This window comes from Manis pentadactyla, chromosome 5 (assembly GCF_030020395.1).
Source record: "Manis pentadactyla isolate mManPen7 chromosome 5, mManPen7.hap1, whole genome shotgun sequence".
In the NCBI taxonomy this organism is placed as follows: Eukaryota; Metazoa; Chordata; class Mammalia; order Pholidota; family Manidae; genus Manis; species Manis pentadactyla.
In genome coordinates, this window is record NC_080023.1 from 66,094,388 (window position 1) to 66,110,343 (window position 15,956).

Consider the following 15,956-nt stretch of genomic DNA (forward strand, 5'->3'; position numbering starts at 1 on the left):
AGAGAAAAAAGCAGGTGTTGCAATACTAGTATCAGACAAAATAGAATTCAAAATAAAGAAAGTAACAAGAGATAAAGAAGGACATTACATAATGATAAAGGGGTCAGTCCAACAAGAGGATATAAACATTATAAACATATATGCACCCAATACAGGAGCACCAATATATGTGAAACAAATACTAACAGAATTAAAGGAGGAAATAGAATGCAATGCATTCATTTTGGGAGACCTTAACACACCACTCACTCCAAAGGACAGATCCACCAGATAGAAAATAACAAAGGACACAGAGGCACTGAACAACACACTAGAACTGATGGACCTAATAGACATCTATAGAACTCTACATCCAAAAGCAAAAGGATACACATTCCTCTCAAGTTCACATGGAACATTCTCCAGAATAGACGACATACTAGGTCACAAAAAGAGCCTCAGTAAATTCCAAAAGATTGAAATCCTAACAACCAACTTTTCAGACTACAAAGGTATACAACTAGAAATAAATTGTACAAAGAAAGCAAAAAGGCTCACAAACACATGGAGGCTTAACAACATGCTCCTAAATAATCAATGGATCAACGACCATATTAAAATGGAGATCCAGCAATATATGGAAACAAATGATAACAACAACACAAAGCCCCAACTTCTGTGGGACGCAGCAAAAGCAGTGTTAAGAGGAAAGTATATAGCAATCTACGCATATTTAAAGAAGGAAGAACAATCCCAAATGAATAGTCTAATGTCACAATTATCAAAATTGGAAAAAGAAGAACAAATGAGGCCTAAGGTCAGCAGACGGAGGGACATAATAAAGATCAGAGAAGAAATAAATTAAATTGAGAAGAATAAAACAATAGAAAAAATCAATGAAACCAAGAGCTGGTTCTTTGAGAAAATAAACAAAATAGATAAGCCTCTAGCCAGACTTATTAAGAGAAAAAGAGAGTCAGCACACATCAACAGAATCAGAAACAAGAAAGGAAAATTCATGATGGACCCCACAGAAATATGAAGAATTATTAGAGAATACTATGAAAACCTATATGCAAACAAGCTGGAAAACCTAGGCAAAATGAACAACTTCCTAAAAATTACAACCTTCCAAGACTGACCCAGAAAGAAACAGAAAATCTCAAAAGACCAATTACCAGCAACAAAATTGAAGCAGTGATCAAAAAACTACCCAAGAACAAAACCCCCGGGCGAGATGAATTCACCTCAGAATTTTATCAGACATACAGAGAAGACATAATACCCATTCTCCTTAAAGTTTTCCAAAAAATAGAAGAGAAAGGAATACTCCCAAACTCATTCTATGAAACCAACATCACCCTAACACCAAAACCAGGCAAAGACCCCACCAAAAAAGAAAACTACAGACAAATATCCCTGATGAACTTAGATGCAAAAATACTCAACAAAATATTAGCAAACCAAATTCAAAAATATATCAAGAGGATCATACGCCATGACCAAGTGGGATTCATCCCAGGGATGCAAGGATGGTACAACATTCGAAAATCCATCAACATCATCCACCACATAAACAAAAAGGACAAAAACCACATGATCATCTCCATAGATGCTGAAAAAGCATTCAACAAAATTCAACATCCATTCATGATAAAAACCCTCAGCAAAATGGGTATAGAGGGCAAGTACCTCAACATAATAAAGGCCATATAGGATAAACCCACAGCAACAGCATACTGAACAGTGACAGCCTGAAAGCTTCCTCTCAGGTTGGGAACAAGACAGGGATGCCCACTCTCTCCACTGTTATTTAACATAGTACTGGAGGTCCTAGCCACGGCAATCAGACAAAACAAAGACATACAAGGAATCCAGATTGGTAAAGAAGAAGTCAAACTGTCACTATTTGCAGATGACATGATATTTTATGTAAAAAACCCTAAAGCCTCCACACCAAAACTACTAGAACTGATATTGGAATACAGCAAAGTTGCAGGATACAAAATTAACACACAGAAATCTGTGGCTTTCCTATACACTAACAATGAACTAACAGAAAGAGAAATCAGGAAAACAATTCCATTCACAATAGCATCAAAAAGAATAAAATATCTAGGAATAAACCTAACCAAGGAAGTGAAAGACCTATACTCTGAAAACTACAAGACACTCTTAAGAGAAATTAAAGAGGTCACTAACAAATGGAAACTCATCCCATGCTCCTGGCTAGGAAGAATTAATATAATCAAAATGGCCATCCTGCCCAAAGCAATATACAGATTCGATGCAATCCCTATCAAATTACCAACAGCATTCTTCAATGAACTGGAACACATAGTTCCAAAATTCATATGGAACCTCCAAAGACCTTGAATAGCCAAAGCAATCTTGAGAAGGAAGAATAAAGTGGGGGGGATCTTGCTCCCCAACTTCAAGCTCTACTACAAAGCCACATTAATCAAGACAATTTGGTACTGGCACAAGAATAGAGCTACAGACCAGTGGAACAGAATAGAGACTCCAGACATTAATCCAAACATATATGGCCAATTAGTATACGATAAGGGAGCCATGGACATACAATGGGGAAATGACAGTCTCTTCAACAGATGGTGCTGGCAAAACTGGACAACTACATGTAAGAGAATGAAACTGGATCACTGTCTAACCCCATACACAAAAGTAAATTCGAAATGGATCAAAGACCTAAATGTAAGTCATGAAACCATAAAATTCTTAGAAAAAAACACAGGCAAAAATCTCTTGGATGTGAACATTAGCGACTTCTTCATGAATATATCTCCCCAGGCAAGGAAAACAAAAGCAAAAATGAACAAGTGGGACTATATCAAGCTGAAAAGCTTCTGTACAGCAAAGGACACCATCAATAGAACAAAAACATATCCTACAGTATGGGAGAATATTTTCATAAATGACAGATCCGATAAAGGCTTGACATCCAAAATATATAAAGAGCTCATGCACCTCAACAAACAAAAAGCAAATAATCTAATTAAAAAATGGGCAGAGGAGCTGAATAGACAGTTCTGTAAAGAAGAAATCCAGATGGCCAACAAGCACATGAAAAGATGCTCCACATCGCTAATCATTAGAGAAATGCAAATTAAATCCACAATGAGATATCACCTCACACCAGGAAGGATCTCCATCATCGAAAAGACAAATAACAAATTTGGCGAGGTTGTGGAGAAAGGGGAACCCTCCTACCCTGCTGGTGGGAATGTAAATTAGTTCAACCATTGTGGAAAGCAGTATGGAAGTTCCTCAGAATGCTCAAAATAGAAATACCATTTGACCCAGGAATTCCACTTCTAGGAATTTACCCTAAGAATGTAGCAGTCCAGTTTGAAAAAGACAGATGCACCCCTATGTTTATCGCTGCACTATTTACAATAGCCAAGATATGGAAGCAACCTAAATGTCCATCAGTAGATGAATGGATAAAGAAGATGTGGTACATATACACAAGGGAATATTACTCAGCCATAAGAAAAAAACAGATCCTACCATTCGTAATAACATGGATAGAGCTAGAGGGTATTATGCTCAGTGAAATAAGCCAGGTGGAGAAAGATAAGTAACAAGTGATTTCACTCATATGTGGAGTATAAGAACAAAGGAAAACTGAAAGAACAAAACAGCAGCAGAATCACAGAACCCAAGAATGGACTAACAGTTACCAAAGGGAAAGGGACTGTGGAGGATGGGTGGGAAGGGAAGGATAAGGGCAGGGAAAAAGAAAGACGGCATTATGATTAGCATTTACAGTGCGTGGGGTGTACTGGGAGGGCTGTGCAACACAGAGAATACAAGTAGTGATTTTACAGCATCTTACTACACTGATGGACAGTGACTGTGAAAGGGTATTGGGGGGGTCTTGGTGAAGGGGCAGTCTAGTAAACATAATGTTCTTCATGTAATTGTAGATTAATGATACCAAAAAAAAAAAAAAAGAAAAGAAAGCAATGCCATTTGTAACACCATAAAAAACACTTTGGAATAATCCTAATGAATTTGTTGAAAGACCCATACTCTGAAAACGACAAATCATTGCTGAAAGAAATTAATGAAGACCCAAGTAAATGGGAAGACATCCCATGTTCATGGACTGGAAGACTTAGTAGTCTTAAGATGTCAGATCTTCCCAAAGTGGTCTACAGATTCAGCATAAATCCTGTCAAAATCCCAATAAACTCTTTTGCATTAATGGAAAAACCCATCCTAAAGTTCAAATACAATCTCCAGGGACACTGAACAGTTTCACTGGGGGAAGATGAAAGTGTTCTGGAGAGGGTTGGTGGTGACGGTGGTTCATTATATGGGTATTTAATGACTATTGAACTGTACAGTTAAAAATAAGTTAAGGTGGTAATTTTTATATTTGTGTGTTTTACCACAACAAAGAAGGTAAGAAATAACTGAATTGTTGGTATTTATCAAAAAAAAAATGCAATGACTCTAAAATTGAATGCCTGATGTACTTTGGTTTATCTAACTAAAAGACATTTTGTCTTTTTTTCCTTATGCTTAAGGTTTTGACTAGCATAAAATATTCACAAGCTGCTATTTTGGTATTAATATCACTATTTGTGCATAAAAAGTAACATTATAAACATATATATATATATATATATATATCTTTGTGTATTTTCTATTATGCCATCTGGCATAGGTACATGCAATTTCTGGTTTCCTGTTGAAAAAATGCCTACTATATCTCTCCTATATCTGTAATCATATTGACTTAAAAAAATTTTTCAGCTATTCTTAAAACTTCAAATCAGCAGTTTTTCAGCTCAGAAATAGGGCAAAATATCATTTGTCTATGAGATAGAGACATTTACAGGGAAGTCACATACAGAGATTTATTTTTGTCTTCCAAAAGAATATCTGTCTCTTTATGTCACTCATGTACCACTCGCTTATCTATAACAGAGGCCAATTTAATATAATTTCTATCACTTCTGAAAAGATCTTACTGAAGAAAATTTTAATATCTGAAACCAAAACATTTTAAAAGATTAGGTTGCTTTAAGTCATTAGAACATAATACCTAATTTTAATAGTATTTCTTTTTAAAATTATTTTCATGCATGAAATAATACATGCATAATTTCCCCATGTACAATCCTGTGATATTACAGATAAGCTTCAGCCTCCATTGTTTACTAATCCTGATCTCTGAACCTTTCCCAGAGGTAACTCTTTTTGTATATTCTTCCAGGTTTTATGATGAACATTTACATTCAAAAGTGTAAACACCTGGAATATATACCATATTATTTTGTTTTATGTGCACATCTTTTTTCCTGTACACTTTGATGAATTTTGACATGTGTACATACTCACATAACCATAGCCAGATCAAGATATCAAACATTCTAACACTTTTTCCCCTTCATCTATTTAACCCATCTGCCCACTCCCTGCCCTAAGGCAACTGCCTGTCTGTTCTCTGTATTTATAAATCTATTTCAGTTTTGCTTATGTGTACATTTGTTTTTTAGATTCCACATTATAAGTGAAATCACATGATATTTGTTGTTCTCTGTTTTACTTATATCCCTTAGCATAATACCCTTTAGGTATATCCATGTTGTCCTAAATGGCAAGATTTACACATGTATTTTTTAACTAAATATTATGTAAAGTGAACAAATTCTTTTGTCACTTATGTGTCTGACTTTTATTCAATAATAGATGTTGGAGTTATTTACATGTTGGTTCCTATAAATTCCTCTTGTTCTTTTGAACTACAGCATAGTGCCTTTCAGAATGGACATATTCATAGTTACTCATTTTCCTAGGGAAGTACAGTTAATTTCCATCTTTTCCTTTCAGAAACAATGTTTCTTAGTATATCCTCCTATACCTGATCAAGCATTTCTCTACAGTGGATATTATGAAGAGAATTGCTAGATCATAGGGAAGAGGCATAGGATATTTTAATACTGCCAAGTAGCTCTCCCAGGCATTTACACCCAAGTCCTCTCAACTAGCAACAATTGGAGAATAGCAGGTTCCCCATACCCTGGCCAGCATTCAGTAACAAACTTTACATTTTTTGTCATTTCTATGTTATCTCATATTTGAGATTGTATTTGCCTAGTTATTAGTACTATTTAGGTCTGTTGTCTTTCCATACACCTATTGGGTATTTGTATTTTTAAGTCTGTGAATTTCTTATTTATATATTTTACCCATTTTTCTATTGCATCATTTGCTTTTTCTTACTAATCTCTGGGATATTTCATATATTTTGAATATCAAATACTTAGTGGTTATACTCATGCAAATATTTTTCCAGCCCATCTCTTGATTTTTAACTTTATGATTTCTGTCATAATTTTTAAATATTTTTTTCTGTCAATTGATCAGTTCTTTCTCATGTGCCTTTAATTTTGGTATTTTGCTTAAGACCACCCCTAACCTCAAAACAGATGTATATCTTTTACGTTTAACTTATATATTATGTTTTTTCCTAATTCTCTTCTTATTTTATTGTTATAATTATTGTTTAAGTCTTCAGATTTTCTGAGGATTATTTTTGTGTGAGGTATGAATTGCACTCCATTCTTTTTCCCAAATGGATAACAATATTCCTTACACCATCTGATGAATAGTTCATATTTTCTTACTGATTTAAAAGGCTACTTTTATGATAATGAAACTTTCCTTATGTTCACAGTCTTATTTGGGGCCACTTTACTATTAATTTGTTTCTTCTATTATTCGTGCATTCCTGTGTAACACCACATTTTAAAAATTAGCACATTTTGCTAAGTGACATATCAAACCCTTTTTTCTTTCTTCATTCTTGTCAAAACTATCTTGGCTATTCTTGCTCATTTACTCTTTCATATTAATTATAGAATTGGCTTGTGAAGGTTACTGAAAAATTCTATTGAAAGGGAGAATTGCACTGAATTCACATATTAATCTGGGGAGAAATGGCATATTGAATTTCTCATCAATGAATAAATATATCTCTGAATTTCTATGTCACATATGTCCTTCAGTTAAGTTTTTTTCCTTACAGACTGGCCTTGCCAAGTTTATTCAGTCATGCTATCATTATCAATACTGTGAATTGGAACCCTTTATTCTTTTACTACTTCTGATGATTGTGTAAAATAAATTTACAGATTTTTAAAGATTGATCTTGTTTCTGTGTACCTGAATGGATTAATACTAATTATTAATGCTAATACTTTGTCTGGTGACCCTCTTGGATGGTTTTTACATAAGTGACATCATCATCAAATAATGTTCCTTCATTCCTCAGATACATACTTCTTATTTATTTTTCTGGTTTATTGCATTAAGTAGATATTTAAAATGTTGAACAGAAGGAATATTGGGCATCTATGTCTTCCTTTGCCTTTAGTGTTGAAAATTTTAATATGTCCTCATGATTATGCTGAAGTTTTTTGACAGCCACCCTTTCTTAAGTTAGGAAACACAATGTTAAATTTAAATTTTCATATAACATAATAAAATATTCTTGTTAAACAAGGTAATTACTGTTTTGAAAGTGTGGAGCAGTAATGCATAATCCTGTTTCCCAGTACTCTAAATAAATTACATACAATGTGAATTAGTCTATTAGATATATAATGTGAGGGAGTCTCAGGTTAATACTAGAAAAATAGTCACAGGCAACTAAAACATCTAACCTTTATGTGTGTCTTAACTGAAACTTTTTTTTCTGAGGCTAATTTTCATTGAAATCTGTGGCCAAAGATATAAAGAATATACAACTGGTATTTTAAAAATATTAAATACAACACAATTTTAATTTTTATTACTACATAATAAATATTTGTCTAATATTTCTTAAGAAAATTGGTGCTTAAGATTTACCAACTAGTAGGTAGTCCAATATTCATCTTGATATTGTTATAATGAACATTTCTAACCAGTGACAATAGAGTGAGTCTGTAATTTATTCAATAAACATTTTAAGAATGTTTATTTTTGTGCCAGATATATAAAATGAATATTGAAAGTTAGAGGATAATTATGCCTCTGAAAATCTGAGTAATTGATTCAATTGACATTACCATATCCTAGAAGTGAAATTAGACATTTGAACTTAAATATTTACCAATGGTGTACAACAGCAGTTCTGACAGTTCAGAGACGCCCAAGATACTTTTGGGTACTCCATAATGTTAACGCTATCTCAAATAATCTCTCACACTGGACTGAAGTGTTTCAAAGGCTACAGTATGTGTGCTATCTGAACAGACTGAATGCAGATATGAGAATCCAGTTCTCTTTTAATCCAGATAGTGAACAAATTTTCAAAAACATAAAACAATGCTTCTCTTCCTACTACATTATATTTGGTTTTGGAAAATATGATAATTTTTCATAAAATACATGCAATTCTGTTCTCACAATATTTTATGCCAAAAACCTTGGAGATATCACTGATTCTCTCATTTTTCTCCTATTCCATATGCAACTTATCAATAAGCCCTGTTGGTGTTATGTCAAAGTGTATGAGAACATAATACACGTACCATCATCTTTGCCACTACCAATCTGCCTGGTCTAGGTCCTGACGACCTCAAGCCTGGATTATCATAAGAATCTAATGCTTCTACTTGCTGAAAACCTTTTTCACCTTCAGTGACTTGATCTGACTTAAATTTTAAATTTTAAAATAGTAACTCTATCATATGGGCTGAGGATGACTGTCGGTGGGCAAGAGTGGGATCATTGTGATCAATTAAGAGACATTGCAATAATTCAGGTGAGAGGTAATCATAGCTCTGCTTAGGCTAGTGGTGGTAAGTGATTACATTCTGGACACTTTTCATAATGGGAAATTTCAAGCATATAAAAACATAGAAAGAATAGAATAATGGACCCAAATGTAACTATCTCCCGGCTTCAACAATAACTCATGACAAATTGTTTTTCATCTATAATTTCCCACTCTTGGCTTTAATTGATTATTTTTAAGCAAGTTCCAGACATGAAAATCATTTCATCCATAAATATTTCAGTATGTAATCCTAAAAGATAAGGATCTTTTAAAACAAAAAAATTTACCTCATTGTAAAAATTAAGAATAATTTCTTGACATAAAGTATCAAATCAGTGTTCAAATTTCCCAGATTGTCTCACAATGATTTTACAAATTAGGTCTAAATCGCAACTAATTTATGTCTCTTAAACCTTTTAAAATCTACAAAGCCTTTATTTCATGAAAGAACTGGGACATTTGTCCTATAAAACTTCCTACATTCTAGATTCTTCAGATTGCAATATTGTGGTGTTATTAAATCTGCTTCTCTGTCACCTTTAGTTCCTGTAAGCTGGCAGTGAGATCTCTAGAGACTGCATCAAAACTCCTTACAGGTGGTTTTGTGAATGTGCATCAAGAGTCAGGTTGTTTCATTTAGGAATGCAAATGACCACTGATGGTCATTGCCAAGATCCACATTATTTCAGTAAATGTTGAAAAATGGTGACATTCTAATTCTAACATTTCTTCTTCAATTATTAGTTGGAATTTTTCTGTTTTACCTTGGAGACAGAGGATTCAGAAGATGAAAGGAAGGAAAAAGAGCCGAGATGCTAGCCCAAGGAGATAAAATGGTCAATAGAAGATTTAAAAATAAAATTATTTATTTCTGGATTAGGAGATTTTAGTTATAATACAGAGAGAAAGAACCCAGTAAAATAACTGAGACTATTGGGTGACGACAGGAAATAATACAATGGGATGTTTATCCAAGTTTTGAAAACTATCAGAAAATACCAAATTTCATCCCATTCCTGTATACCGATGAAATACAGAAACGTTATAATTTCTATCAGTCTCGTAATTTCAAATGTAACTTAAGCTTTGTGATTTTGTTGATTTTTCCATATTGTTACTTTGCACTGAAACTGGTTCTGATGTAGTTCACAAGACTCTTCCTCACATATTGTCTCACTGAAACCTCAGAACCACAGAGAGTTAGTCTGGTTAGGTAGCCTTGCTCTATATTACAAATAAGGGAACCCCAAATTTTTTTCATTCACAGTCTTACCAAGTTAACTCTCATAAGTACGACTGTGTGACTTAGCCATAAATAACTGTGTTGCCAGTGTTCACAGTTGTGCTGCTGTGGACACAGGAATGAATGAATATTGACATGCCAGGATAGGGTCAAAGGTTACATGGCTGGAGTGGGATGAGCAAGCAGAAATAATGATCAGACTGCAGTGCAAAGGGTATAAAACTTGGAAGTCTGTTGCTGACTTGCTCAGAGAATTCAGGCAAGCAGTTCTCTCAGCCTTCAGTTTCCCACTGGACTAAAGAAATGAAGAGTGCTTTCAAAATGAAAGTTGAACTTTTCCAGTTGTATTTTGCACTGAATATAGGATTGAGAGGCTTGAAGAAATCCCAGTTAACCAGTGTTCTAAGGAAATTAACTTGGGAAATGAATATAATTTACTGGGTTACAAAGGACATATTTTAGAAATACAAATTTTAAAAATTGTAGGATTAGAAAATTTGTTCAATATTGGAAGAGAGTAACTTATTCATGCTATTTTAATATTGTTTAATGAGTTCAAAATGACAATAACCATTATTGTAATTAGCTGTTTTAAAACAGTTTCTAAAGTAACATGCTTATATACATAAAATGAGTATTATAAAATCCCCAAATACATACAGATTTCACATTTTCTTTTGACTCTGATTTTTATATATTTCTATTTCAATCATCATTCAAAACACTCAAAATTCTCCAATTATATCATCAAGAAGGTGCTTAACTTCCCCCTTGTCCTTTGATCATGATTTGTCACCTGGGAAGGCTGAAGTGGAAGGAGTTTGTCAGTTTCCTTCTCCAAGTGACTTGCACACTTAACTTCTGAACTTTTTATTTCTCATAATTTCATTGTTTGGCCAAAAACTTTTTTTTTGTTATAGTGGAAAGAGTATGTTCTTTGTTAGCACCTGGACCTGGGTTCAAAAGCTTACCACTTTCCCAACAGGGTGTCTGCAGACAGTTTGCTTAACCTCAGGGCCTGCCTCGGCTCTTCCCTCTTCCAAGGACACTTTTGCTTCATTTACTTCCTGGGCTTGATGTGCGAGGTATCACTGGAATAACATGAAAAGTGCCTAGAACATTTTTAGAGTGTTCTCTAACTCTTGTTTACTTCTTCCTTAGACTTCTACTGTAGTGTGGTATTCACTTTGTAGCTGGTCCTACAAAGAGTGAAACAGTTCATCCCTTTCAGCCTAATTCTTTGTCCTTTCAGAGATCAGGGCCATTTTCTCTAGTAATTCCACAGTCTCTGCACAGTTCTATAATTTAGCAATTTACATTCTTAATATGGGTTGAACAACAGATTCCATTGAGCTTGAAGTGGTCTTACAGACAAGTCAGTTAGCCCATTGCACAGTTAAGAAATTAGAGACCAAAAAGATAAGCAACTTCCCCAAGTATACATGGGGATGGTGCTAGGACTTGACCCCTCTTTTTTAGTCAAGTCCACTGCTTCCTATATCACACATCTTTGAGCGTGTAAGCTTCCCTGTGATTGCTGAATGACAAGTTCTGTGTTATTTTTACTGGAATTTGAGGTCCCAGTATGTGGAAGGGAATCTGGAGGATGGTTGGGAGGTGGTGTGGACAGGTCTGGCTATGTAATTTTAAGAGCTTTCTGCAAAATGAATGTGTGGGGCCTCTTACTCAAATAGCAGAAAAAGAGTGCCTTCAAAGATACTATAAAATATAGAAGTTTTTTCTTTTCTTCTGTTTCTGTCTCAATTTATGCTGCTTTTTCATTAGCTATTAAATGTTGTTCTAAGTAAAGAAAATAAAAAATTTAAATTTTGCATACATTTTGCTATTTATCTTCATATTGTACAATGCCAGTGTTAAATGTAAATATAAGAACATTTAATGTTATGTAAAATCACCAAAATTACACCATTCTCTTTTGTACCTTATATACGTGTGTATGTATTTTGTTCTTACCAGAATAGTGGAAATCCACACAAAAGTAACTCAACTGCTTTCATTTCCTTTCTTAATAGACACACATTCTACCTATGCCTTCTATTTCACGTTTGCTGATAACTTAGGAAGGTATGCAAGATAAAGGAATTGGGGGTTGTCCTATCTTTCCCTTTTCTTCTATGTCATTATTTTGGCTAATAAGGAAAAGCATCACACCACTATTGCCTTCTTCCTGCATTCAAAGTTCTGGTTCAAATAGAAAGCACAGCCTCCCAGGAGTGTCAACAACTCACCCTCACCTGTAGCATTACTCAAATCTTAGATGTAACAAACACGTGTACTGACTTCAAGCCTCACTGACTCCCAAACCTCATGGACCCATTGGAATTCTACCCTCATGGGGCATCACAAACACCACGTGTGAATGGGGCAGCAAGGGACCAAGGCGGACACTCACGGTGGGGTTAGCATCTCTGCTCTACCATTTTGTTATTACATGCAATGTTAATAACAATGATTTTCTAAAGATATGGTATCTGTCCCATCAGACTTCATTTCCAAAACATAATTTCAAAGATAAAAAAGAATTTCCAGATTACTACACAATTAAACCAAGTGAGACTTTCTGAGTCTAGAGTCCTGTGCAAACTCCACAGGTCACAGGTCCATGAAACCGTCCCTATTTCAAATGTTCTTGAAATCATTCAGGCAGACACCTGGGTTGCCTGTTCTGCTTTGTGTGACCTCTTCCGTTTTTCCCTCAATCTTGCAAGGAGCTTTACTTCAGAAACTCTTGCTTTGACTGCTTTACCCATCTTCTTAGAGTTTCCATTGCTTACTGACCATTTATTTTAGTTTATATTGCTTTGTGTTAATTTAGCTTATCTTTAGTATCATTATATGCCAGTCACATAAATTATTTGTGGGACTATGTCTCTTTATCACACTTCCCCATCTTTAGAAAATCACTGTTATTAACATTGCATGTAATAACAAAACTATTGTCTATTTTTCTTATTTTTTCTGTATTTGTATCCTACAAATACAAGGTATTTCTACGCAAATTTTTCCCTATGAGAAAATCTAATAAGTTTCCATGTTGGGAAACTGAGCAAACTTAAGATACCATGTACTCCTTACAAGAGAAGCAGTAGTAAATATTTGCCTCATTAAACTTTGGTCAACATTTCTTGGCTTTCTCCTTTAAATATTTATAGTGCCTTCCAAACTGCATTTTTCTCTAAATGTGTAGGAACTGAATCATCTACCTTCAGATGTATTTTATCACTTAATTTTTTGTTTGGTTGAACTATTAGTTTAAAAATGCATATTTACAATGACTTATTTTAAGAGAAATATGAATAATAATAAAGTTGAAATTTCTTTAGTATTTTATACTTACTAAAGTATTCCACATACTTTTCTCATTTGATCTTCGTGGCAACCCTGGAAATGATCAACAAATGTATTTTTAGTCTTAAAGTTAATAAATAATGCATTAAAAAGCATATTAACATATTATTGCTCCTATTTGGGGTTTAAACTTTTACAAGAACTTCTTTGGAAGTGATACATTAGCATCCCCCCACCCTCCTCCAAGAAAGTCTCTGATAGAGGGATTATCAGGCCTTCATGGCAAACAAATACAATTGCCACTCTGGGGTCGTTACAGTCGGTGGGTTGGTGGACTACTACAGTCACAATCTAAAAGCATGATAGAATAATTTTAAAATAAATGATCCTTTATTCCAATAAATTTTAAATTTGCCCTATGCTTGTTCTCTAGGTCAAAAGTAGAGTGTAATAAAAGAGGAGATTGAGGAATCAGGCCTGGCCCTTTCATAGCCTGGCCCTCTGGTGTTATGCAAAACTCAGCATTTCATTGTTATAAAACATAGGTACAAACATCATAAAACCAAAACCAAGTCCCCAATTTCCTTGAAATACTGCATGTCTCTTCTCCCTCAAAATTTTAAGTTACATATATTCATTCTTGCAATTAGAATTTCTGCAAAATATTCTTTCTTACCATGGCAACATTTAAGGAGAATTTGGAAGACCATTCAACTTTAACTGCTGGCCAAACAAATCAACATTCCCTGTTCACAGAGCAGCATAGCTAGTAGAATCCTAAATGGTTTCTTTTTCTCACTGTATCACCTATTTAACTCTCTTGGAAACTATTTTCATATATATTACATAAAATATGCAATCATATGATATATAATCTATAATATATAAATACTTCTCTATAATTATAATAATTTTGTAGAGCCTCTATTCCTAGGTAAGTTTTAACAAAGGTCACACTGCTTGTTGCCTTCTTTAAATTTTATTCTGGTGACCAATTTCTATTTTAAATTCAGATTTCTTTTCCTTCTGCTCACTTTCCATTCCTTCAGCTGTGACACACCAATGCTTGGAATACCTTTGAACATTCACACTTCCTCTCTCAGTGGTTTCACTTTCCTTCCTTTTCCTTTCTCAGGTGTTCAGTTTCTGTACTCTCAGGTCTTCCCACAGCCGCCCCTCTCCACTCCTTCCTGTTGGTATAGCTGACTGGGAGTCATCAACTCCCAAAAAGGACAAAGAGGAAGCAGATTCCTATCCTACACATTTAGGCTACTTCCCTGCTGTTGCTCCTTCTCTACCTCCCCCCACCCCAATACAGTGACTTCTTGGTGGCTATTAACCCCTTTCCTACCATATTCTCTCCATTCATTCCTTCCTTGGCAATTCCTTGTAACTGCTACTGGATTTCTGTCGATCATTACTTTTACCCCTCTGTATCCTTGCAGGTAGTACTTATGCTATAGCTGAAGGTTAAAGGTGAGAAGATATAATTATTATTATAAAGAAGAAACACCAGTTATTTAAGTCACCAAGGAAGGATCATCCTGACAGTTAATGTGGGAGCTTAGACTAGAGTCTGGCATCCCCACTCCCAGGCAGTTCCAGGGCTCTCCTTATTTGTTGAATATCATGGGTCATTAGAGAGAATCCTGGCTTGCCACTGCCAAAGTCCACTCTAGAAGCAAGTGTCCCTTCTTTTGGTGAAAGGTCCATAATATATAAGATAATTATGCATTCATGGAAGAGTAAGAATTGTGGCTATTGTCAGTGTGTTGAGAGACATATCTGTTGAGTACCTGAAGAAGCTCTGAGGATGTACACTCTTGCTTACACAGAAATGAGGAGACCTTACACTTTATTATTCTGGGCCCCTGTGCAAATGACTCATAAGAAAAATTTAACAGCGTATAAAATTGGTTGATGGGATTGGGAATGAGTAAATAAAAACAGGAAGAACTGGAAGGGACGTGATAACTGCTTTCGGATAGCTGAAGTGTTACTAAGTGGAATAGCAATTAAATAAATAATTAAATTTATTTCCAGAGGATGGTAATTGTAGCAAAAGTGCAAGCATGTTTTTAATGCTATAAAGAAAGTGAGGGAATCTTCTGCTTATACATTTTCTTCTCTATTTGGATTACATCCTTTTCCTGTGGCTTAGCTGCTCAAGGTAAAAGAAGTATTTTCTCCATCCAGTGGAAGATTCTATTATCTAAGTCCTTCAGGCCTGGCTTGATGAATTACAAGGAACTAAAATTACATGGAACTAAAATTCCTTCACAGTGGTTTTCAACTAAGGGTGTTTTTTTCTTCAGGAGATATTTGGCAGTATGTGGAGACATTTTGGTTGTCACACTTGGAATGGGGTGCTGCTCAGTGAAGCCAGGGATGCTGCTAAAGGTCTACAGTACACAAGACAGCCCCCCAAACAAAGAAACACTGCTGAGGTTGAAAACCCTGGTCTATCAAGACAAGGAACTGGTTTGCAAAACTATTCCTAACTAGTCCTATTGCCTAATCCTATTTTACTTGTCAGAAGTAAATCATCTCCCCTTCCCAAATAGTTACATGTTTGAGGTCAGCTTGGTGATGTTCTTATACTCAAAAAGATGAAAGAGAAAACTA